This window comes from Mauremys reevesii, linkage group 5 (genome assembly GCF_016161935.1).
Source record: "Mauremys reevesii isolate NIE-2019 linkage group 5, ASM1616193v1, whole genome shotgun sequence".
Lineage (NCBI taxonomy): Eukaryota > Metazoa > Chordata > Testudines > Geoemydidae > Mauremys > Mauremys reevesii.
In genome coordinates, this window is record NC_052627.1 from 92,027,730 (window position 1) to 92,053,927 (window position 26,198).

Here is a 26,198-nt window from a genome sequence, read left to right on the forward strand (position 1 = left end):
CAGAGAGAGCATGTTAACGTACAAACTCCAGATAGGAAGTAATGAGAAGTGGACAGACCCGCAGGGAGGGAGGGGCTGTGCCTGGCTGAAACTGGGAGGAAAACTGCATTTGTGTTCTATTTTCAAAGACTTTGTATTATTTTGGTCTACTGGGGGAGAGACTGAACTAGGGTTCAGGCCTGTGGGGCGGGGGGCCAGTGTGTAGCCAGAGGACAAAATACATGGGACCCCTTGTGGGGATTGTTTGAATTACCTGTGGAGTTCTTAAGGGGCCCTGAAGAGGGAGAACAGAGGGAGGCTGCTGCAAAGGAAACTCTGGCCACAAGAAGGGTGCTTGGGCGGCAGCTGCCTGTGTTACAAATACTATTAAAATCTTCAATAAATATTTTCATAGTATTTGAATTGACTAGCTGTAGCAGTAATACAGTCTCTTCCTGTTGTGTATTTGGTTGTCATGGTTTTTGTTGCTATGGCAACTGAGTTAGATTATTATGGGTTAGCTCAACCGGTTTCAACCGGCTGAGTGAGCTCTCTGTATATCTGTAAATAAAATGGAGGTTTTGGTTAGCTGCCTGCTCTCTGGCCTCAAGTGATTGCTTCCTACACCGGCTGCCCCAAGGATTTAACACTGGCGACGAGGGTGGGATCCTGGTGCTGCTCCAGTAACAGAAGGAAGTAGAAGTCAAGGTAAAGAACAAACAAACAAAAAAAGCTGCTTGTTTGCACTGACTGTGAAAGTGAAACTAAAAATCATGGCTACTCTGACCAGGCCCCTGGAGCCTTTTGATGAGAATACAGAGCAGTGGCATGTGTATACTGAGCGTTTTGAGCTTTTTGGTATTGCAAATGACATTACAGAAGCGAAGAAGGTGCCAATATTCTTAACTGTTGTAGGGGCTAAAACCTACTCTCTGCTACGCAGCTTACTGCACCCTGTTAAGCCTGAGACTAAATCTTACAGTGACATTGTGGAAATCCTGGGGTCTCATTTCTCCCCAAAACCACTGGTAATTGCTGAAAGATATAGGTTCCACAAAAGAGACCAAAAGGAAGATGAAACAGTTGTACAATTTGTAGCCATTTTAAAAAAGCTAGCAGAACACTGTGAATGTAAAGAGATGTTAAATGATGCCCTGTGCGACAGGTTAGTGTGTGGCCTGTACAGTGAAGCTATACGGAAGCGCCTACTGACAGAGGCTCAGCTTACATTACAGAAGGCTGTTGATATTGCTGTCTCCATGGAACTGGCTACAAGGGAGGCACAATACATCGGTGCATCCCCTAGGGTGCAAAAAGTGTCACAAGAACTGACCCACAAAACGGTGCAGAGTCAAGAATGTTACCGCTGTGGTAAGCTGGGTCACCAGGCATCAGAATGCTGGTGTAAGGACCTGGTGTGTCGACACTGTGGCAAAAAGGGACACATTGAGTATGCCTGTAAACAAAAGAAAAAGAGGCCTGTGGTCTGGCCGACAAAAAGAGGAACCTTGCATACCCTAGAGCAGACCCAGGATGATCAAGGTGACACCTCCTCACAAGAGGAAGTGCCACTGCATGTTTTGTCTTTGGCAGCGGGCTCACATGAATACTGGGTAACCCCTTTATTGGAGGGCAAACCTATACGCATGGAACTAGACACCGGTGCAGCTGTCTCGCTGGTCTCTGAGACTGTGTATAAGGAAAAGCTACAGCATCTTCCGCTTAAGGCAACAAAAACTGTTCTGAAGACGTATACGGGAGAAGCTGTGCCCATGTTGGGCACTATTGATGTTAAGGTGGAGCTCAATGGACAGGCAGCTAAATTGCCACTGTTTGTGGTGAGAGGTGACTACCCAGCCTTAATGGGTAGGTCTTGGCTTGGGAAGATTCAACTGAACTGGGCAGAAGTGCACCGGATGACTAAAGAAGAAACCAGTCTAACCTCTATTCTAAGGAAACATGCTGCTGTTTTTGGAGATGATTTGGGAAGTATGAAGGGAATCACTGTGACATTGAACATTAAACCTGACAGTCCACCAAAATATCTGAAAGCCCGAACTGTGCCATATGCCATCAGGCCAAAAGTTGAAGCAGACCTGGAGCGCCTGGTCACCAATGGAGTCCTAATACCAGTTACCCATAGCTCATGGGCCACTTCTATCGTTCCAATCGTGAAGAAAGATGGCTCTCTCCGGATTTGCGGTGACTTTAAAGTCACTGTCAACCCAGTGTTGTGTGCAGAGCAATACCCGCTTCCCCGCATCGATAACCTCTTCGCAGGCCTGGCTGGGGGACAAAAGTTCAGTAAGATTGATCTGAGTCAAGCATATTTACAGATGCATGTCAATGAAAAGTCCCAAGAGCTGTTGACTATTGTGACTCATAAGGGGCTTTATCGATACTGTCGCCTACCCTTCAGAATAACATCTGCTCCCGCCCTGTTCCAGAGGGCTATGGACCAGATCTTGTGTGGCTTGTCAGGAGTTCAGTGCTATCTGGATGATATCCTGGTCACTGGAAGAAATGAAGAGGATCACTTAAAGAATTTAGAGGCTACCCTACAAAGACTGGAAGAGTATGGCCTACGAGTTCGCAAAGACAAGTGTGAATTCTTCAAGCCCTCTGTTGAATATTTGGGACACATCATTGATTCTGCAGGTCTTCATAAGGCCCCTGCAAAAGTTAAAGCTATTGTGGAGGCTCCCCCACCTCGAAATGTAAGCCAGCTGCGCTCGTTTCTAGGACTCCTGAACTATTATGGAAAGTTCATCTCACAGTTAGCCACACTGCTAAAACCACTTCATGAGCTCCTTGGGCAGAACAAGGCCTGGAAGTGGACTGAAGCCTGTGATGTTGCGTTTAACAAAGCTAAGGATGCATTGCTAAATTCTGAAGTTCTAACGCACTTTGATCCATCCTTACCACTGCAATTGGCTTGCGATGCCTCCCCTTATGGAGTGGGAGCAGTCGTGTCACATATTATGCCTTCAGGAGAAGAGAGACCTATTGCTTTTGCTTCACGCACTCTAAGCAAAGCAGAAACTAACTACGCCCAAATCGAACGTGAGGCATTAGGAATTGTTTTTGGAATTCGGAAGTTTCATCAGTACCTGTTTGGGCGAAAATTTACTCTTCTCACAGACCATCGACCTCTGACATCAATTTTTGGACCCTACACAGGCATTCCCCCATTAGCTGCTAGTCGTATGCAACGTTGGGCATTGTTACTTTCAGCACACACATATGAAATCAAATATCGAAATCCACTCTGCACGGCAATGCAGATGGCCTCTCAAGGTTGCCTTTGCCGGTCAAACACCAAGATAGTGCCCAAAGGAAATCTTCTACTTTGAACAGGTAGAGAATACACCCATCACTGCTACTCAGATAAAGAAGGCAACTCGCGTTGACCCAGTATTGTCCCACGTTATGGACCTGGTGATGCATGGAAAATCTCGACAAACCTCTCCGGTCTCATCCGACCTTGTTCCCTACATGTCCAAGCGGACGGAGTTATCGGTCCAATCTGGTTGTTTGTTGTGGGGGAGACGTGTCATTATTCCACCACCACTGAGATCACAGATGTTAGAACAGTTACATTCCGGTCACTGTGGAATAGTGCGCATGAAGGAAATTGCACGAAGCTATTTTTGGTGGCCTGGACTGGACAGCGCTATTGAAGAGAAGGCAAAAGCTTGTATGTCATGTCAGGGTGTGAGGAATGCACCCCAGTGGGCACCCCTACACCCATGGGACTGGCCTGAAAACCCGTGGCAATGTATTCACGTTGACTTTGCTGGCCCCCTTGAAGGAAGCATGTTCTTGGTGGCAATAGATGCCCATTCTAAATGGCCAGAAGTCTCTATAATGCAGTCCACTTCTGCAGAGAGTACTATCCAAAAATTGTGCAACATCAGCAGCAATATCAAGTCATCAGACGGGCACCCAGAGCAAAAGACCGAACCTTTAGCCCGGGACAGCCAGTTTTGGCTCGGAATTATACTTCCAGAGCTAAATGGGTTCCGGCCACAGTCATCACTCAAACAGGACCTGTTTCCTACACAGTCCGGACTGCAGAGAATCTTACCTGGCGGTGACATGTAGATCAGCTGTTGCTAGGTCATGCCAGTCCTCAGGACCCATCTGCAGTTGAGGGGTCTGACTTCACCTCTTCTGGTGAGGGACCGAATCACGAGTCACCTGTTTCTGACTGTTCTCCTCCATTACTGTCGGCGGCTGAGATACCCCTTTGCCCAGCACGAGCTGATACCACCTCCTCACCTGTTCGTGCTGCGGACCCTGAGCCCCTAGTGCTTTCGGGTGCAATAACACCAGAAGTTCCGTAATCCACCTAGAGACAGAAGGCCTCCTCATCGGCTGGATCTTTAGCTAGGGCGAACCCACGGTTATGGGGCAAAATAATCCCCAGGGTTTAGCCGGGAATGGAGGCAGTCTACCCTCCTTCTCTAGTCTAGTGTGTGTTTTATTTAGGGGATGTTCTTATTAGGGGGGGAGGAATATGTTGTGTATTTGGTTGTCATGGTTTTTGTTGCTTTGGCAACTGAGTTAGATTATTATGGGTTAGCTCAACCGGTTTCAACCGGCTGAGTGAGCTCTCTGTATATCTGTAAATAAAATGGAGGTTTTGGTTAGCTGCCTGCTCTCTGGCCTCAAGTGATTGCTTCCTACACCGGCTGCCCCAAGGATTTAACACTTCCCTAACAGGCTTTCATGCTAAGAAGGGCATGAGAAACACAGCCAAGCTATGGAAGAGTAGTGCAAGAACGGGAAGGTGAGATGAGGTTACTAGGGAGCAAAGATAGGAAATAAATATCTTTTGTAGGAGAGAATGAGGGTTCCTTGCAGAGAAGAGGGAGACTGTGCAAGGTATAGGGATTAGCATAATGGAAGATGAGAAGTTTAGTGCCGAGAAAGAGACAAATGGTGCTTAAATGTGGGTGAAGGGATTTAGAGACACCCTTACCTTACTAGGAAAAAAGGTGTATTTTAAACATGTAATAAAATCCTAATGTAGATAAAGCAAGGTATTATTATAACGCATGCTAACAAGTAAAGGTAAATGGTTGGATCCCCTCTAGTGTTTACCTCAACCAGTAACACGTGTTAAAACTTTTACTGCCTTGTCTATACTAGGTACTCTGATAGGCGTTTGACTGTTGATTTTGACAAGGGTAACTTTTCAGCCTAAGATTTTAATGCATGGTAGTTAACATGGTTAGCTAACATGTTTGAAGTATAAACCTTTTTTTCCCCTTGACAGTAATGTATTGCAGGCTAATGTTAGGGAACTTGAATACTGGGTTAACTAGGCCATCTGTCTGCATTGTAGCAGAGTTACCCCTGAATTAGCCCTAACAGACAGATGTGTATATTTCTAGTGAAAGTGATGTCACAGATTCCCTTGACAGCTTGTCATATTGCCTAACTATTCCTAGAAAGCAATTTTCCTACTGAAACACACTGCAAAGAGAAATGGATCTGACAAATACTGATTATTTATATTGTAGTGGCACATTAACTAAACTTAGTCCTCTTTATAAAATTCCTATATCTCATTCTAGGTAGCTACCATGTCTTCACTTATTTGTTTCTCTAGATTGAACATGCCAGTGCTCTTAACTTTTCTTCTTTGGCCACTTGGGGAAGAAACAGGATTAAACTATCAATTATATATCTGTATGGAAGGGCTAGAATCATGCTCTTCAAAAACTAAATACACACAGTACACCAAGGAGCTGAGGCTGTCACTGTTTTGCTGTCAAAGTATTTTATATTAGTTCTTTGTTTACTGTTAGCTTTCCACTTCAAATTAAAGAGATCTTCTTTGTGATTGGCTGTCACCATGCCTCCATGAGTCATAACTGAGAATATCAAATTCAGGACAAACTGCTGAGAAATAGGGCAGATACACCCCACAATTGGTGGTTATTCTCCCTTAAGATATACCAAACCAGCAACAAAAGTAAACTTCTGTTTCACCAAACTGGCTAACAAGAAATCAGAACACCAGTTTCCTTAGGCATTCCAGTCCTTATTTCATCACGAAAAACACTAGACTTTAAGATGAGTGGTTCTTTACAACCAGTTTCATCAAATGAAATGTTCTTCTGATCCCAAAGGACCAACCACTTAGCCAGGTCAATATATAACTCAGATTTTACCCAATATTCATGCTGTTGCCAATCCTTTAGTATCTAAAATCTAAAGATTTATTTATAAAAAGAAAGAAAGGTGAGACTTAAAATTCGTTATAGGAATCAAATGCATATAATAATTGCAAAGTTCTTGGTTCAGGCTTGTAGCAGTGATGGAATGAACTGCTGGCTTAAGTCAAGTCTCTGGTTGCTTCCAAATCATTGGAAGGTCCTCAGTCCCTTGGTTGGAATGCTCCTATTAGTCCACAGTCCAGAGGTTTGAGCAGGAAAGAGGCAAAACAAAGGTGTTTCCAGTGTATTTTATAGCTTCTCTCAAGGGAAGAGAATTCCATTGTTCTGACTGTGGAAAAGTACAGGTAAAAGATGGAGTTTGGAGTCACATGGTCAAGTCACATGTCCATGCATGACTTCACTTAGTCGTAGATAAGCGTCTCCCATGGTCCATTGTGAGTTAAGTGTTCCTTGATGAGCTATTGTATTTGAATAGTTCCTTCACAATTTCCTGGCTAAACACCTTGTTGTGTTTCCCAGAAGCAAATACATTAGAAATTCAGGTATAGAGCCAATACTCATAAATTCAGATACACAAATGATACATGCATACAAATAGCATAATCATATTCCGCTAATCATAACTTTTCCATAGACATCTTACATGCCACATTTTGTACAAGATTTGTTGCAATTATCTAGCAGTGGTAGCAACAATGATCTACAGGTTATATTTTATTAGATAACGTCACACTGGCACATACATCTGGAAGAGATGAGGACGTCCAGGAACCAGAGTTCCTTCAAAACTCTTCAGCTGAGCCTTCCGCCTATAGCTAAAAACAAAAAGTCCAATCGTTGGTAGATAGAAGAAAGAGTGAAGCATGAGCAAGCTATATCTCTCACATACCCTGTAGAATTCTTGGGCATTGTTCTTATGCCTTGGAAATAGGTACTATGTTACACCTAGATAGAGAGATCTAGTGTGAGAGATACTTCTTTGGCTTTGTGTGTTTGGGAAAACATAGCACTAACTACAAGAAGATAGCATTACCAGAACTGAAGCTCTGTACCAATGCTCTATTTAAAAATATATATTTTAAGCACAGATTTGGATTTTTGTTTCCTCTAGGTCACTTTTAGTTGCTCTTGGCTTTATGACTTTTGGTTTTCTTAGGCAGCAGCACATCCTGGATGTTGGGCAGAACAACCCCTTGAGAGATAGTGACTTTCCCCAGTAGCTTGTTGAGCTCCTCGTCATTACGAATGGCGAGCTGCAGATGGGGGCTGATCCTGGGTTTTTGTTTTTGTTTTTTTTATCCCGAGCAGTGTTGCCAGCCAACTCGAGGACTTCAGCAGTCAGATATTCTAAGATGGCAGCCATATAGACAGGGGCTCCAGCTCCAACTCGCTCAGCATAATTATCATTCTAGAGAAGCCAATGAACATGGCCCACCGGGAACTGCAAGCCAGCCCAAGATGAACGAGACTTTGCCTTAGCCCTCACTTTGCCATCTTGTTTCCCTCAGCCCAAGGTTGCGACACTTCTTCACCACAGCCACCACTGTTCACAGAAACACAAACAGAAAAAGCATCTGAAAACAGAGTTGAATTCTGCTGTCAGAGATACCTATGCAGCCCCATTGGAGTCAGTAGGGTTGCATGAGAGAAGAAGAGCAGTGACCATGTAATATTTCTTTTTCTAAATAGTGTGTATTTGTTTAAAAAAAAACCTCTCAAATAGTTCAGGATTCCTCTCTCTAACCATCCGCAGATGAGAGAACAAAAGCATAAGTACTCATAGCTTGATACATGACCTTTTCAAATCAGAGAAAAACTAGGAGCTGTTTGTCAAGAATTTAACAGCTGCTGCTCATGAGCCATAGCCTTGATGTATTGGCTTAGCCTTTAGTCAGAGTGGCTATACGTTTTGATATTTCATCAAGTTACAAAAGTGCTTGTTGTCACCAGAACAAATAGAAAAACAGGATTTGAATATGTTCCCTCTGTGAATATAAGAGGGAATAGTTTGACTCGGAGCTGGATCACTAGTAGATTAGAAGGCCAGCTGTGGAAGAGAGAGCATTGCCAGCTGTGGAGTGCATGTGAGAAAGGCTCCCTTCTGTGGGCTTCCTAAGGTGCTATGGACCTAAAGCATGTGTCTAATGCTGTAGACAATGCAGTATAGTTCCTTATATTTTCTTTATCGTAGGCCTGGTCTACACTAGGGGCAGGGGTCGATGAGAGATATACAACTTCAGCTACGGGAATAGCATAGCTGAAGTCGAAGTATCTTATTCCGACTTACCTCCCGTCCTCACGGCGCGGGATTGACATCCGCGGCTCCCCCTGTCGACTCCGTTACCACCGCTCGCCCTGGTGGAGTTCCAGAGTTGACGGGCGCACGTTCGGGGATCGATATAGCAAGTCTAGATGATACGCGATATATCGATCCCCAATAAACCGATCGCTACCTGCCAATCCGACGGGTACTGTAGACATACCCTGAGGAACAGTATAATTAAATCTGACCTTGTAGTGTCTATGCACAAGGGGGCAGAGTTAAGGCTGCAAATGCAACCCTGGGTTTCTTAATTTTTCTGCTTAATCATGAAGCCTGAATGTTCTGTGGGTTTGTATGATATGCATATGAGAGACTGTTTTTACTGTTGGTCAGGCCCAACATAGCCAATGGACAGCCAGGTATTTGCTCAGTAGGCTGGTAGCAACTTCAGCCATTGCCTCAGGTTGTTGCATTCAGGTTGAAAGAGTGCTGCACAGCAGCATCTGCTGGCTGACATTATACACTCAATGTCTCCAGCTGCAATCTTGTGCCAATGCTGGCTCATTCTGCCCTCGTAGGCTAGCCCTGCTGGTACAGCATGAGGAGGGCAGGATGCAGGCACAGTCCTTCCTCTTCTTCTAGGAGCCACCTCCTAAACCCATGGCAGTGCACCTGGTCTGGAGGGGAACTGAGTGAGGTGCCGATAAACCCTCTCTCCTCCTGCCAGTTTTCTCAGCACAACGTCCCCTCTCAAGCCAGCAGTAGTCTGTCTGCTGTAGACTGCCTGCTTCTCTCTGTTCAGCCATGAGATAACCACCCCGGCCCCAACCTAATCAACAATTCCTGTCTGACAACCCAGGTCCAATTCAAGAGAGTCAGTAAAAAACATAGCTCCCATTTAATTCAACCAGGGGGATCAACTTGATGGTGTATACAAAGGTAAAAGAGAACGATGTAGAACTCTAATCTTAACTGACTCTTTTTTCTCTTTTTACCGGCAACTTTTTTTGTATCTTCAGCTATTAACTCAGCTCTGCAATGTAGCTCCCTCCTACTTCCTATTTTTGCCTTTGGGATGAAGAACAGAGATGGGAAGAGCAGATATGAATGCTGCCAGTCACATTACCTGAAGTACCACTAGAAGGTAACTTGATATCATGGTGATGAATACAGTATAAGAACCCAAATTCAACAAATAGAATAACAAAGGAAATATTTGCAGTGAGAAAAGGCCCTAAACCTAGAAGAAATAGTTTGTAAAATAAGGGCAATAACTGAAGCTGGAAAATATCTAATTGTTTTGTATTGCACAGTTCACTGTTCAGTGACATCTGGTCTGCCCGCTGGCTGCCTTTGGCTATTGTTGCTTCTTTTGACCTGAGTGGTTAGCCAGAATGTGGGAACCTGCAAGTTGTTTGCATTAGGAGGAGAAATTGATGATAGAGGCAGGTATTTCTTTGATTCAATCCTGTTTGTTTACAAAAATATATAAAGTCTTCTATACCTGACTTCAGCAGGAATCAAATGAGAGCGTTTCTGTGCCTCGTTCAGTCAGTACTCGGCCCAAACTGTTTGCTCTCTCTCGGATTCTTCTCAGTGACACGTTCACAGTGTTTGTTGTGTTAGGTCTTGGCTTTCTGTTGTCTCTGTTGGCTTCTGTGGTGTTTCTTGCTGCTTCTTTCACAGTGCTCCAATCCAATCAAACCCCTTCCCTGAGTTTACCAGATCACAGAACATTCTTGGGCTGCATGGCCCAACTCCTACTCCAGCCTTGCACATGACTTTGTTTTGGGCAAAGGCTTCTCTTGTTTCCACTATCTGTTTCATTGCTCCAGCACTCTTCATGAATGAAAGGTGGCTGTTACACGAGGAGCTTCAAAGAGGATATGCATTAGGTTAAACAATAACTTTCCCCTTGGCCTGTATTTGGAACCCTTCTCATATTCACTTTGTCAGTACACATACTAGCTTACTAACTGAGGGTTAATGCTAAATGATAAACCTCAGTTATGGGGACTGGATGTGTGAAGGAAAATGGAGCCTTTCTTCAGATCACTGGTTACTGTCCTACTGATATTGGTGATTGTGATTGTGAAAATAACTGGTGGTTTTAGGTGAATACCTACAGATTTTAGTCTTCTTAGATTGTAAACTCTTCTGTCTCCCTCTATGTTTATACAGTGCCCAGCACCATAGAATCCCTAATCGTGGGACCTCTGGAAGCTAACGTAATAGATGCCATTAAATAATTAGTTATCTTTTAGGGTGCCAAATGGTGGTTTTATAATCTAGTTATTGACTCTTTTTTGACACTTGTCACTACATTATCTGAGCACCTCACACATTAATGGTTTCCTCCTTATTACATGTTGTGAGATAAAGAAGCATTATCCCCTTTGTGGTATTCTGGGAAATGTAGTCTAGGAGTGGGTGGCCATTCTATTCTTGATTTTTTTTCAATCTTTATCAGTGAAGGATTATGGGTAATTCCTTTCTATAAAATGAGCTGAGCTGAACTGCCAGGGTGATCTTTACCACATGAGGCTGAGGCACTGTTGCAAGAGACGTCTGAGAACCTAATTTTCTGGAGAGAATACCACAGGCCTCAGGTCAGGATTGACATACACTTCCCTGATAGAAAAATTCAAGCCTCTGGACTTTGCTGTATTACAGAGAATGCTTACTGAATGGACATCTATGGCAAGCAGCAGTTTCAACTTTCACTGATCACATATAGTCAGCTGCAGCACTAGCAAAAATTCAGTAACTTTGAGACAATCAATACAAAAAAAAATCCCATAACAGCTATTTGAAGGCATGGCTGTTGATCTAAAATTCAGATTCACATAACCTTCCTTACATATCAATGAGGAAAAATCTTCATAGCTGTCATGTGTCTTCCATCCTTGCTTACTCACTCAGTGCCTGTGATTCTTGCAAAATGTGTCATGAAGAGCTGGAAGCAACTTTCCTAGAGGCCTCTCCCAAAAGTCCTATATCCACAGAGCTTGCGGTAGACATAAGCAGACTAAGCAGTTGTTTAGGGTCCCGATCAGCCCACTGTTGGCTTTTTAGTGTTGTGTATGGGGGGCCCCCAATCAGCTAGCACTGCCTCTGTATATCCAGTTGCAAGGTGGATCTCTACTCCCATGGTGGCACTGGGGGACAATCACAATGAATTTGGCCCAACCTCCATCACCGCAACACTAGGGACTGGAGAAATAGTCAGGATAGGAGGATAAACATTCACTAAAGAGTTCTTTCTTGGGTCTTAGCCAGTATAGGGAAATGGGTCTGTAAAGCGCACCTACCTTGTCTCTGGCTTTTGTCCTGCTATTCTAACCTTATGAATTCTCACTCTTTTTTCCACTAGGTTTCCTATTCCTCCCCACCCACCCCAACCAAAATGGCTGCTATAGGTCTCGTACAGTTGTAGGTGCCTTGTGATGTGCGTGATGTACAACTGTTCATGGAATGCCATCATGTACACAGTGTGTGGGCAAGGAGAGGAGTAGGGACCAGTGAATCTGGAGTCTACCCTGAGCCTGGATGCAATGCCTCTGCAACAGTATAGGCGGGAGGAAGTAAACAGAGACAATGCTGCCCTACGTCAGAGCCCCTTCAAGGTGCCAAAGGCTACTGCATAAGAACACAAGAATGGCCATGCTGGGTACACCAACAGTCCATCTAGTCTAGTATCCTGTCTTCTGGCAGTGGCCAGTGCCAGGTTCTTCAGAAGAAATGAAAAGACCAGGACAATTATTGAGTGGTCCATCCCTTGTCATCCAGTCCCAATTTCTGGCAGTCAGAGGTTCAGGACACCCAGAGCATGGGGTTGTGCCCCTGGCCATCTTGGCTAATAGCCGTTGATGGACTTATTCTCCATGAATTTATCTAATTATTTTTTTAATCCAGTTATATTTTTGGCTTCACAACATCCCCAGCAAGAATTTCCACAGGTTGTCTGTGTGTTGTGTGAAGAACTTTCCTTTGTTTGTTTTAAACCTGCTGCCTATTTGTTTCATTGGGTGACCCGTGGTTCTTATGTTAGGTGAAGGGGTAAATTACACTTGCCTGTTCACTTTCTACACACCATTCATGATTTTATAGCCTATCATATCCCCCTTTAGTCACTTCGTTTCTAAGCTGAACAATCCCAGTCTTTTTAATCTCTCCTCATATGGAAGCTGTTCCATATCCCTAATCATTTTTGTTGCCCTTCTCTGTACCTTTTCCAATTCTAATATCTTTTTTGAGATGGGGTGACCATAACTGCATGTGGGCATACCATGGATTTATATAGTGGCATTATGATATTTTCTGTTGTATTGTCTCTCCCTTTCCTAATGGTTCCTAACATTGTCAGCTTTTTTGACTGCCACTGCATGGTGAGAAGATGTTTTCAGAGAACCATCCATGATGACTTCAAGATCTTTCTTGAGTGTTAACAGCTAATTTAGACCCCATCATTTTATATGTATATGTAACCCTTCTGCCCACAAGGGCCGGTTTCAGTATCCAGGGTTATCCAGGGTTAACACAAACAAAACAATGCAGCACCCCCACCCCCTGGACACCACTCAACCTACCCCCCCTCTACCCAGGCACCCCTAACCACTGCAAAGCAGGAAGTAAGAAGGTGTAAAATAAAGGGCTTAAAATAGGAAAAAAGGTGGCACAAAGCAGGGATCAACCACAGACACAACAAATACTACACAACACAAAAAAACACAAAAACAAAGTTTCCACTGTCTGTCTTTCAAGTCCTTCATCACCAAAGTCCAACAACAACAAAAGCCAGTCAAAAGTCTCAGTCTCCCCAGTCCAGTCAAGCCAAGTTAGTTCAAAACCTTTTCCACCCAGGGTGGAACCCAGGGGGTCACACACACAGGGGGTCACACACAGGGGTGGGGCCAGGGACTGCCCCCCGCCAGGAGCCCCTGCTCTGCTTCAGCCTCACCCTCTGCTGCCCCACCCACCCCAGCTTCACCCCACCCCACCCACCCGACCCCTCCACCAGTCCCCCCCCCACAGCAGACCCCACCCCCACAACGCACCACTGCTCACTGTGCTCCTGGCTGCTCCAGACTGGCCTGCTGCTGCCTGCTGATAGATCTTCTGCTCTGATCTCCATCTTCTCACTCTTACTCTTAACACAGCAGATCTTAGCTTTTAGTAGTAGCAGCTTTAGTTTTTGATGATTTCTTGTAGTAGGACCACCCACTGCCACATGGAGCCCAATTCATTCAGGTCAGCAGCTCAGGACTCCTAAAAGGATTCAAATTGGGCTCTGCTCTTTAACAGTGGAGAGGAGAGGAGAGAGGAGGGAGGAGAGGCCAGGCCTCAAAAGGGGCATACCATCACACACACACACAGCCCCTCCCCAGCCCCCAGCCTCTCTCCCCCCTTCCCCCCCTGAACCTGTGTCCCTTGTCTATTTTAATGTAGGTTGATTCATTTGTCATCATTTCTGTCTCAGTCTTTCTCATCCTCATTCACATAATTACAGCCCTTTTTTCCTTCCTTCCTGCCCCAATAAAAAAATGGGGGATTCCATGTGAAAATAAAAATCCCATGCTGCTGCTGTGTATGCTGCTATGTGTGAGTTTACCAATGCAAATGCACATTCCTAAAATTCCTTTGCCCACTCCTCATAATGTACCACCAGATGTCAGGGTAGGGCTCATCCTGACTCTGCTTACATATAGTTGGGATTATTTTTTTCCCCAATGTGCATTACTTTGCACTTAGCAACAATGAATTTCATCTGCCATTTTGCTTCCCAGTCTCAGTTTAGTGAGATCCCTTTGTATCTTTTCAGTAAGCTTTGGGCTTAGCTTAGTAATTTTGTATTGTTTGCAAACTTTGCCACCTTGCTGTTCAACCCCTTTTCCAGATCATTTATGAAAATATTTAACATTACAAGTCCCAGTACAGATCCTTGGGGAACCCCGCTGTTCACCTCTGTCCATTTATTCCTACCCTTTGTTTCCTATCTTTTAACCAGTTACTGATCCATGGGAGGACATTTCCTTTTATCCCATGACTCTTTACTTTGCTTAAGAGCCTTTGCTGTGGGACCTTGTCAATAGCTTTCTGAAAATCCAAATACACTATATCCACTGGATCTCACTTTTCCACATGTTTGTTGACCCCCTCAGGGAATTCTAATAGATTGGTGAAGCACGATTTCCCTTTAAAAAGGGCTTGTTGACTCTTCCCCAACACATGTTCATCTATGTGTCTGATTCCGTCTTTGCTATTGTTTCAACCAATTTGCCTGGTACTGAAGTTAGGCTTACTGGCCTGTAACTGCCAGGATCACCTTTGGAGCTTTTTTTTTTTTTAAATCAGAGTTACATTATCTATTCTCTAGTCTGTGCCTGGCATAGGCATACAAGGGTCAATATTCCAGTTCCACTTAAGGGGGCTAAAACCAAAGGCTGGTGGTAAGCTGAGGATGTTGGAGAGGACAACTTGAGATGGATAAACAAGTAGGGGAGGATGCTTAGGAAAATAATAACTTCACTGGTGATTCCCAAAGGGATGGGTGAGCTTTCTCCTTGTAGCTCCTGAAAGGTCTAAAATGAATAGAGGAATGGCAGTGGTGGAACTAACTCCTAATATGTCTGCAGTGAGGCAGAAATGGAGGCGCTGACACTGGAGCCTGGTCTACACTAGGCGTTTAAACCGGTTTTAGGAGCGTAAAACCGATTTAACGCCACAACCGTCCACACTAGGAGGCACCTTATATCGATTTTAATGGCTCTTTAAACCGGTTTCTATACTCCTCCCTAACGAGAGGAGTAACGCTAGTATCGGTATTAACATATCGGATTAGGGTTAGTGTGGACACTGATCGACGGCATTGGCCTCCGGGAGCTATCCCACAGTGCACCAGTGACCGCTCTGGACCGCAATCTGAACTCGGATGCAGTGGTCAGGTAGACAGGAAAAGCCCCGCGAACTTTTGAATATTTCCTGTTTGCCCAGCGTGGAGCTCCGATCAGCACGGGTGGCGATGCAGTCCGAAATCAAAATAAAAAAAGAGCTCCAGCATGGACCATGCGGATGTGATCGCTGTAAGGGCAGGCAAATCCGTTCTATCAGCGCTCCGTTACAGAAGATGAAATTCAGAATCCTTTTTTAAAAATCTCCAGACAGACGCCATAGCAGGGACTCAGCGCACTGCAGCGTGACAAGCGTAACGGAAAGCCAAAGAATCAAATGGACGCTCATGGACTGGAGGACTGAAGCTATCCCACAGTTCCTGCAGCCTCCGAAAAGTATTTGCATTCTTGGCTGAGCTCCAAATGCTTCTAGGGTCAAACACAGTGTCCGCAGTGGGTCAGGGCATAGCTTGGCAATCTACTCACCCCCCACACACACCCCCAGAAGCGAAAGGGAAAACAATCCTCTGACTCTTTTACATGTCACCCTATCTTTACTGAATGCTGCAGATAGACACGATGCTGCAGCCATAAACACCAACATCAACACTCCCCCCGTGCCATGGGTGGCTGATGGTACAAAAGGACTGGTAACCGTCCTCGTCATCAGCCTATTGGCACATGGGGCAGTAACCATGCTGACTAGCATCCGTCAGGTCGATCAAGGGCGCCTGGCCCTAATTTTTTCTGGTGGTGGATGGTGCAATATGGCTGGTAACCATCATCATCATAGCAACAGGGGGCTGAGCTCCATCAGCCCCCACCCTTCATGTGTAAAGAAAAGATTCAGTTGCCCCTGGACTAGCAGAGGGATGCTGGGCTTCTCTCCTACACACTGCTTAATGTCCTGTCTGGACTATCATAGCAGCTGGAGGCTGCCTTCCACTCATTTCTCACTAACAAGTCACCATGTCTTATTCCTGCATTCTTTATTACTTCATCACACAAGTGGGGGGACAATGGTATGGTAGCCCAGGAAGGCTGGGGTAAGAACGGAATGAACAGGTGGTGTTGTTACAGGAGCACCCCCTGTGAATAGCATACAGATCATAATTTCTGCAGGATCTGACACAGAGCAGCTGTGCTCTCTGGTTCTATGATACAGTGGTTATCTAGTACACTTGCCTATATTCTAGGCAGGACTGATTCTATTTTTAGATACCAAAAAGGAGGGATTGACTCAGGGAGTCATTCCCAATTTTGGCTTTTGCGCCCCTGGCTAAGAGCAGCCAGGGGCACTTATGACAGCAGCAAATGGTACAAAAGGACTGGTAGCCATGATCATCTTAGTTCCAATTTATGGAAGGGTTTGGATGGTGCAATATGGCTGGTAACCATCTCTGCTGTCATGCAAAAGCAAAAGCATGCTTCTGTGTAGCGCTGCTGAATCGCCTCTGTGAGCGGCATCTAGTACACATACGGTGAGAGTCACAAAAGGCAAAACAAGCTCCATGATTGCCATGCTATGGCATCTGCCAGGGCAATCCAGGGGAAAAAGGCGCAAAATGTTTGTCTGCCGTTGCTTTCCCAGAGGAAGGAGTGACTAACGACATTTACCCAGAACCACCCGCGACAATGATTTTTGCCCCATCAGGCACTGGGATCTCAACCCGGAAGTTCCAAGGGGCGGCGGGGGAGGCTGCGGGAACTATGGGATAGCTAGGGAATAGCTACCCACAGTGCAACGCTCCAGAAGCCGACGCTAGCATTGGACCGCGGACGCACACCACCGAATTAATGTGCTTAGTGTGGCTGCGCGCAATCGATTTTATAAAATCTGTTTTACAAAACCGGTTTATGCAAATTCGGAATAGTCCCGTAGTGTAGACGTACCCTGGGAGACTTGTGTGCCTCCTGGACTCCCATGATTGCCTCATAGGAGAATATGAGGAAAAGTAGTGAGGGATCCTACCTGTGGTGGTCTTTTGCTTTGTTTTTTTCCTGCACTTCCTTTGTACTTTATTAAATCAGTGTTGATTTCTGGTGCCAACACTTCAGAAAAGATGTTGAGAAATTGGAGTGTTCAGTAAAGATCTGCAAAACATGCCTTATAGTGAGACAACAGAAGTTGAATCTATTTAGTTTATTCAAGATAAGGTTAAAACATGACTTGATCAGTCTACAACTACCTATGCAGGGAAGAAAATTCTGATAGTAGATGGCTCTTAAATCTAGCAGATTTAGTTATTCCTACTTTTTCCCCTAAGGGTTTGAATCTGAAGCTAGATAAATTCATATAGAAATAAGGTGAATATTCTTAACAGTGAGGATAATTAACAATTGCAATAACTTACCTAGGTCTGTGGTAGGTCATCCATTACTTGAAGTCTTTGAATCAACATTGTATATCTTTCTAAAAGAGATACACTAGCTCAAATGAAATGATGGGGTTGATGAAGAAATTATTTAGTGAGTTTTATGGCATAAATTATGGAGCAGGTCAGATTAGATTACCCTAGTGGATCCTTCTGGCCTTAAAGATCTATGAAAACTACTGAGAGAGTTGGGTGGGTGGTTGATTGTCTGGGCATAAAAGCAATATCTGTTGTTTGTTTTTTGGGAGCACAGCTTACCATAGTAGCATATTTGCAAAGATTTAGCAATCCATGTTCTAAGACATTAGCTCACACTGATTTATAGGGATTTTAATCCCTAAGAGTATGACAACAACACTGAGTGCTTTGAGGGGAGAATAATCAAGCCCATTATATAATATTTCAAGGCTTGGTTTAAAACTGCTTTTGGCAGTAGCAGACCTCATCAGTCACAGCTGCACCTGTTGCCAAAAAAGTCAGTTACAATAAGCAACAAACACAGCAAAATCTTAAATGCTCTTATGGATATTTAAAACAAACCCATAAAAGCAGTACAAGGTTTAGCAAGATTGAGCAGAAAAAGAATCAATGTCCGTGTCTATGAGTTCAAACTGCCTTCAAGGGTAAGACAAACGAGCCAGTGAGTGTGATTTATGAAGTAAATAACTCATCTCACTGGGATCCCAATTTCAAATTCTGGCTGTTGGCAAACTGTGTGTGATAAGTGTATTACCTATACTCAATATCCATGGTAATTAATCTCTCTGTATAATATTCAGCTATTATAATAGGTGATAAAGTTTCACCTGAACAAGATTCATGCTAAAACTATTTTATTTCTATAGTCCCTCTTACCTTTTCTAATTTGATTTTCAAATCAAAGAAAGTTTGAATATTTACCTTTTTGTTTTCACAACACACCCGTGCCAGGCCTTCCATGCTCTCTAATCAGTAGGGTTTTGGGGTTTTTTTTGAGAATACTCTCTCATATATGACAATACATGAGGTAGAAGTTTTGCAGTAAACGTGTGGCACAACCTGTTCCAGCAATTGTCCCAGAAGAATATACAAGCATATCTACAGGTTAACCCTCCAGTTCATTGTTACTTCTTCAGCACGTACTAATGTGAGATGATATGCAAGATCACACACAACAATCTCAGGCCAGCCAAGAAATATAGCCACTAAATATAGTATTAAATTCTGCCAGCAGATTGCATGTGTATAACTCTGTTTCTTAGATATGAGTGGCAGGCATTTTAGTAATTTCAAATTGAATATGTTTGCCAGAAAGCTGCTGTTGTACTTTTCCATCAGATGTTTGGAAACGTACAAGAGAAATATCCTGTGTATTCTTTCTGATTACACGGATTAACAGTATGTCTCCTTTCCTTTATCTCACAAAGTCACACATCATTGATGTGTGATGTATGGACTAGGAAAACATCACAGAGCTTCCGAGGAACTGTGCTTTGCAACTGACTCTTAAAGCAATGTGTGTGCTGTGCTCTTTGCCATCAGTGTCTTTCCTCAATGAACACTAGCTTTAGCTCATATGAAAGGGCTAGTTCTGTAAACTTAGGACAGTTTGCTCATACTTTTTTTTGGACAAGTTCTTCTCAGAATGACAGCAAGCTTACAAGAGAACATGAGAAAATACTTATTTTCCTAATACTTTCTGGTGATTATATAGTAGACAATCCATACCCAAACCTGAAGCAAATAATCTGCAGTAACTACACCCCACACCACAGAAACACTAACCCAGGAACCAATCACTGTAGCAAACCTTGTAACCTATTCTGTCCCCATATCTACAGTAGCAACACCATCAGAGGACTCAACCACATCAGCCACACCATTAAGGGCTGATCCACCTGCACATCTACTAATGTTATATATGCCATCATGTGCCAGAAATGCCCCTCTGCCATGTACATTGGCCAAACTGGACAGTCCCTATGTAAAAGAATAAATGGACACAAATCGGACATCAGGAATGGTAACATACAAAAGCCAGTAGGAGAACACTTCAATCTTCCTGGACATTCTATAACAGATTTAAAAGTAGCCATACTTGAACAAAAAAACTTCAGAAACAGACTTCAAAGAGAAACAGCAGAACTAAAATTCATTTGCAAATTTAACACCATTTATTTGGGCTTGAATAGGGACTGGGAGTGGCTGACTCATTACAAAAGCAGCTTTGCCTCTCCTGGAATTGACACCTCCTCATCTATTATTGGGAGTGGACTACATCCACCCTGATCGAATTGGCCCTGTTAACACTGGTTCTCCACTTGTGAGGTAACTCTCTTCTCTTCATGTGTCATTATATAATGCCTGCATTTGTAACTTTCACTCCATGCATCTGAAGAAGTGAGGTTTTTTACCCACAAAAGTTTATGCCCAAATAAATCTGTTAGTCTTTAAGGTGCCACCGGACTCCATACCCAAACAGATATTCAGCAGGAAAAAAAAAACATATTGTGTCAAGTCCTGGCATCATCACATAGTTTTTACTCAAGCAAACTCCAAATTAAGTTAATGAGTGTCTGCCTGAGCAAAAGATGAGGAAACTGTGATGGGTTGGATCACAGAAACCCTCCTGGGAGCTGCCAACTGATGTGCCAAGACTACCTGTGCTCCTGTTTTCCTTGCCAGCTCAAGACTCCTCCACCCTGTCTTGGTGAGCCAGACACTCCCGTGTGCTCCAACAAAGACCCAGAGTCTGAATTACTTGCCCCAAAGCTGCAGATTTACTTGAAAACAGCTCACAGAAGTGTGCTTGTCTTTAACACTCAGATGCCCAACTCCCAATGGGGTCTAAACCCAAATAAATCCATTTGACTAAATACAGAAAGTAGGATTTAAGTGGTTCCAAGTAGCAACAGACAGCACAAAGTAAGTCACCAAGCAAAATAAAATATTATCTGCAAATCTATGTCTAATCAAACTAAATACAGATAAGGTCCTAACCAGTTCCAGAATGCTCCCTTTTACAGACTAATCTCCTTTTAGCCTGGGTCCAGCAATCACTCACACCCCCTGTAGTTACTGTCCTTTGTTCCAGTTTCCTTCAAGTATCCTGGGGGGTGGAGAGGCTTGTTCTTTAGCCAGCTGAAGACAAAATGGAGTGGTCTCCCAGGGGTTTAAATAGACTTTCTCTTGTGCGTGGAGACCCCCTCCTCACCCTGTGTAGAATCCAGTCACAAAATGGAGATTTGGAATCACATGGGCAAGTCACATGCCCATGCATGACTCAGGACTTGCAGGTAGCAGCCATTACCCACATGCTACCTTGAACCTCCTCAGGTAGACTTCTTATGTGAATTGGAGTCTTCCAAGCTCTTTTGTCTAAGTACTTCCTGATTGAGCACTTAATTTGCACATTCCTTTCCCAAGAAGTGACCAAATGTTCTAACTAAGGCTACTTAGAAATCAAGCAATTATACAGCCAATGTTCATAACTTTGAACACACAAATGGTGCCTGCATACAACTAGGATGAACATAACCAGTAGATCATAACCTTTACATAGATATGTTACATGGCATATGTAGCAAAACCCTATTCCAGTTATATCATACATACATTTATAAGCACCCCCCCCATAAAGCCTTATGGGGTACACTGTCACAGAAAGACCTCTGGTCATTCAACACTTGTCTCAGGACCCTCTGTGTGCTCCAAGATTGGTCACAGTAATAAGCACTATACCTGGTTTGTAAATTAGTCAATTAAACTGTCAATGAGTCCTAATGCTATGGGGGTAGAATAAACATTAACAATGAATTAAATAAGCCTGCATATCTAAAAGCAGAGGTAGATGGATTAATTGTGATCTTTCAGTCAAGACAGTTAACATGACAAAGCAATGTTATCAAGGCCAGCAGGCAAAGATTGATAGAACTTCACCTGGACAGGGTGTGTACAAAGGTGGGCTGGTAGCCCCAGTTGTTTCAGTTGTGATGATCTTCCTTCAAAGGAATGGTGGGGGTAAGAAGATGCACAGGTGTAGAAAAAAGTAACATTGTAAAGCTGTAAAAATACAGCTTTTTATCCTGAATGATATGAGAACCGCCAGCTTGCCCAGTTCCAGGGAAGTATAATGAAATGCACTTGCCCAAATGTTCATGGAAAGCAAACACCAAAGGCGTGTGAACCTGGCTGAAGCAAATCCATTTTAAAATTTGAACAAATATTTGTGGAAGGGGAAAAAAAACAGTATTGACCCAGCGCTGATCACACATTGAAGTTCCCAAACTTTAGGTCAGCTGAAGCTGGAAAAAAAGGCATTTAGGAAACATCTACTGCCTGGGAAAGGAGAGAATCCAGGAGAAGACATGAATCTATTTAAGGGCTTGGCGAACATGAATCACCTCCACAGTCAGACAAACAATAGAGAGAGCAGACATAGCCCCAGCAAATGAACTTGTAATGGAGTCAGGGATTATAAGCAGTCTTTTAAACAATTGTTGCCCCCTTGAGGAATTTGTAAAAGCGCACAGGGCAAATTACAAATTTCTATTAAACCTGGATGCATGCTTATCCCAAAATGGCTAAAAAACATTTACTACCTAATCCAAGAAATTGACTGAAAACAGGGCAAGTTAAGAATGGAGCTTGTCATGCTATAACCAAGACATCAATCCTTTTCATTCATTTTAGTTCTGTCTGGATTAACATATGATAAAAATATTACTGAATACTTTTCTGCTGAAAGTGCTAACTGATGTACTAAATTATGCAACACATCAGATGATGTGATTAAATATTCACATTACCAGCTATTTTTAAAATGAGCCTCCCAACTGTACACAATTCATTTTACCATGTACATTAGGATCAAATATATTTCAATTTTGGTCTACCTGAGAGCAACTGTTTAACTGAATAAACCGTAATTGACTGTACAGTATTTATATTTCTGTACTTGTAACCAAAGAATAGCTTAGCTAATTATTAAAACTAATGTAGCATCAGATTTCAATACAAGGGCCTAAAACAGTGATACTCAGACTGAGGCTTGAGAGCCGCAAGTGGCTCTTTAATGTGTCTCCTGCGACTCTTTGCAGCACATGATATTAAAACACTGGGTGACTGAATTATTAACCAAAGTTATTAACCAATCAGGATGCTTTTACTATGTTATTAACCAATTAAGTTAACTTATTTTCTGCCAGAATAACATTTACACACACACACTTAATATTTCCCCATCATACTGTATAAGTATGAATATATAGTACCACAGTAAATGAACAATGATTTCACTCTACTATGGCTTTTTTGGGTAATGTTGATGACTAATTTGGTTCCTGAACCACTAAAGTCTGAGTATCACTGATTTAAAACGTGTTTTGAAAGTTAAGTCATCCCCTCTGCTATATTTTTATATGTGATTTGAGCTGCAAGATTTGCATCCATTATGCATAGGCAATAGCTGGCTTCTGTGCCCCTTAGCAAAGATGAATTTACACTTTAAACAGAGGGGGAAGCAGACCTTCCAGCTATCTCTTGAAGAGGAGACCCACTGTTCGAAGAGGGGATTAGGCCGTTCTACCCCAGCTCACAGATTAATGCTAGGACAGGCCTTTCTTGTCAAACAAAACAAATCACACCACACACCCACAAAACCTAGAGAGGGACAGAGACCCCTCACCCCCATATAGCCATAAGCCCAGTGGTCAGGGCACCCACCCAGTATGTGACGACTCAGCTTCAAATCCCTGTTCCTGCTTCAGATCAGAGGGGACTTGAATCCCAGTCTCCCACCTCCCATGAAAGTGCCCTAACCTATTGGCTCTACTGGAGTGGGTCTCTCAATCTCTCCTGTTGGTGCTATTCCACTTTGTATAAATAAATATTAATGGGATCAGGGACTTGAACCTGACTCTCCCATATCCCTGAGTTCTAGTAGAATCTCTCATTTCAATGGGATCAAAGCATCTTATATGTCTTTCCCCCCATCCCTTTAATTCCCCAGGACAAGGTGATATTAAGAGCTTCTGTTTGGCCTCATCTGTTCTGGGTTTCTGATCTAAAACACCTTTCAACCCACCCATCTTGTTGGCTTCCAATCCTTTCAATATAATGTCTCAAAACCAGAGCCTAGTACTTTACCCAGACCCAAAAATATCTACACTTGACAGCATGGAAGCCATCTGGTGGACTTTGCATGAAAAGAACTGTTCACTGGTGTGTCAGGTGTGAGTGCTGGGAAGTGTAACTAGTTCAAAAGACTACACTGAAACGTGCCACACAGGCATGGACTTCTGTCACACTAAATGGTAAGTGGGTTTTTTAGGGAATCCCTGAAGTGAGGTTAAAGCAAATTCTCCAAATCTGTTTATGCCAAAAAACAACAACATGCATATCCCCACCCCAAAAGCCCTTTAAAGCTTCACCCAGAGAAGAGGGCCACTGATTGGCGATTACTTGTTAAAGAAGTCCAAAGACAAAGGCCCAAAGAGGATAAAGAGCTGTATAAAGAGAGAGCTGAAATGCCCCAAGGTTGTTTCTGTTCGTGTCTGGTTTTGTTTCAAGACCATACAATTCAGTAGAGGTATGTGAGAAACTAATACCTACCACAGCCCTCTGTTGAAGTTGGGTGTGATGTCTGGTAAAGTTTTAGCATATGTGCAGTTTCATTTATTTATTATTTTTCTCTGTAATGTTTTTGCTCTAAAAATAAAAAGCACTTTGCTTTATGAAGGCTGGTCGGTAACTGGTGTACACTGTTGTAGTCCCTGAAGAAAGGTTAACCACAGTGACTGGACCCCATTCAGAGCTGTTGGAGAAGTCACAATGAGGTGCAGAGGACTGCAAGCCTAAATCCCCGTCATGAGGGAGACTTGGGTCTTCACCCAAGAGAAATGATGGCTAGGAAGCCTGAAATCTTAAGTGGGTGCCCTTGAGGAAGACCACAAAGGGGGTCAAAGATTCAGCTAACCTGAAACTGTTCAAGAACCCTGTTCAGCTGTTCCAGAAGCCTTTATTGATAGTAGGAAAATCTCTATAAGACAATCATATATGGCTAAGTGGAGGCATTTTTCAATATGCTCTAACCAGAAACTTATTCAGCAAGAGGACTCTTCTCAGCTATTCTGGACCACCTGTTATCCTTGAAACATTCTGGTCTGTCAATCACTCCATTAAGGTGCATGCGGCAGCTTTTTGTGCATTCCACCCTCAGATCAAAGGTCATTCAGTTCTCCCTGCCCCTCTCAACTCTGGTTTCCAGTTTTTAAAGGGATGGTTTCATTTGTTTTCACCATTCAGAGATTCCTTTCCTATCTGAGATATGAATGTGGTATTAATAACTTTAATGGACCCTCCTTTGAAACCTTTATTATCCTGTTCTATGTATGATCTTTCTATAACAGTGGTTTTCAACCTTTGTTCATTTGCAGATCTCTAAAATATTTCAAATGGTGGTGCAGACCCCTTTGGAAATCTTAGACAGTCTGCAGGCCACAGGTTCAAAACCACTGTTCTATAAAGACAGTATTTTTAGCGGCTATCACTCCAGCTCACAGAGTGAGTGAATTTTGCAAGCTTTGATGGCAGAGCCTCCTTATACATTTTTCCATAAGGACCACACCCAATTTTTTTACCAAATGTTGTTTTGGATTTTCATTTAAGCCACCCTATTCACTTACCTCGCTCTGTTTTCCTGAGCTTCATGACTCAGTGTACTTATGCCCATGTCATTCTTGCTGGCTAGAACAAAGCCCTTTGAAATGTCTCAGAGCTTTTGTAGTTTTTGGCAGTAAATCTGATGATTGGACAGTATCCACTCAGAGAATATCAATGTGGGTTTCAAATTATATTAAGGTCTCTTATTCTTTGAGCATACTCCCCCATCCCTATTCAGTTAAGGTACACTCTACTAGAGCTCAGGCAATATTTGTAGCATATGTTAGAGGGGTTCTGTAACACCATGGTCTTCCTTTATATAAGGGCCAGGAGCCTGCGCCCAGCCAGGCCTGTCCATGGACAAAACAGGTGTTTGGGCCAGGGAGAGGGGATTACCAAATCCATCTGACAAGGGGTCAGCTGATTCCTATAAAGGGCTAAAAGCTCAGTTGAAGGAGAAGTAGCAAGAAACAGAGTGGATCCTGTGAAAGCTGTTGTGAAGGGAAAGGCCACCCTGTACCTCCAGAAAATCCAGGTTCAGGGGAAAGGACTAGGTTAATATGTACTAATTATGTTGAACTGTTTAATTGCATTTGAAGACTACATTATGCTTAAAGTAATGGTCTAAAAAGACTCTAGGCATGGCATTAGTCCTTCCTAGGCTGGGGAAACAGACTAGTAGCCTTCTAGGTTTCTATCATGAAACACATCCACTCAGAATAGGATCTGTGTGGACAAAAGCATCCATAAGAAGTCCAGTTACTGTAAAGTAAGTAAGCTTTTGCTATGACTTGTGAGATTGCATCAGCTCCCGTGCTTAAATTAAGCTAGAAACTGCCAGAAATTAGGAAACATCATTGTA

General features: G+C 43.2%; 1 pseudogene; it reads right to left on the reverse strand.

Annotated features, from left to right (window-relative positions):
- Positions 1-7,285: 7,285 nt before the first annotated feature.
- Positions 7,286-25,384, reverse strand: LOC120406862 (annotated as a pseudogene).
- Between the last annotated feature and the right edge of the window lie 814 nt (positions 25,385-26,198).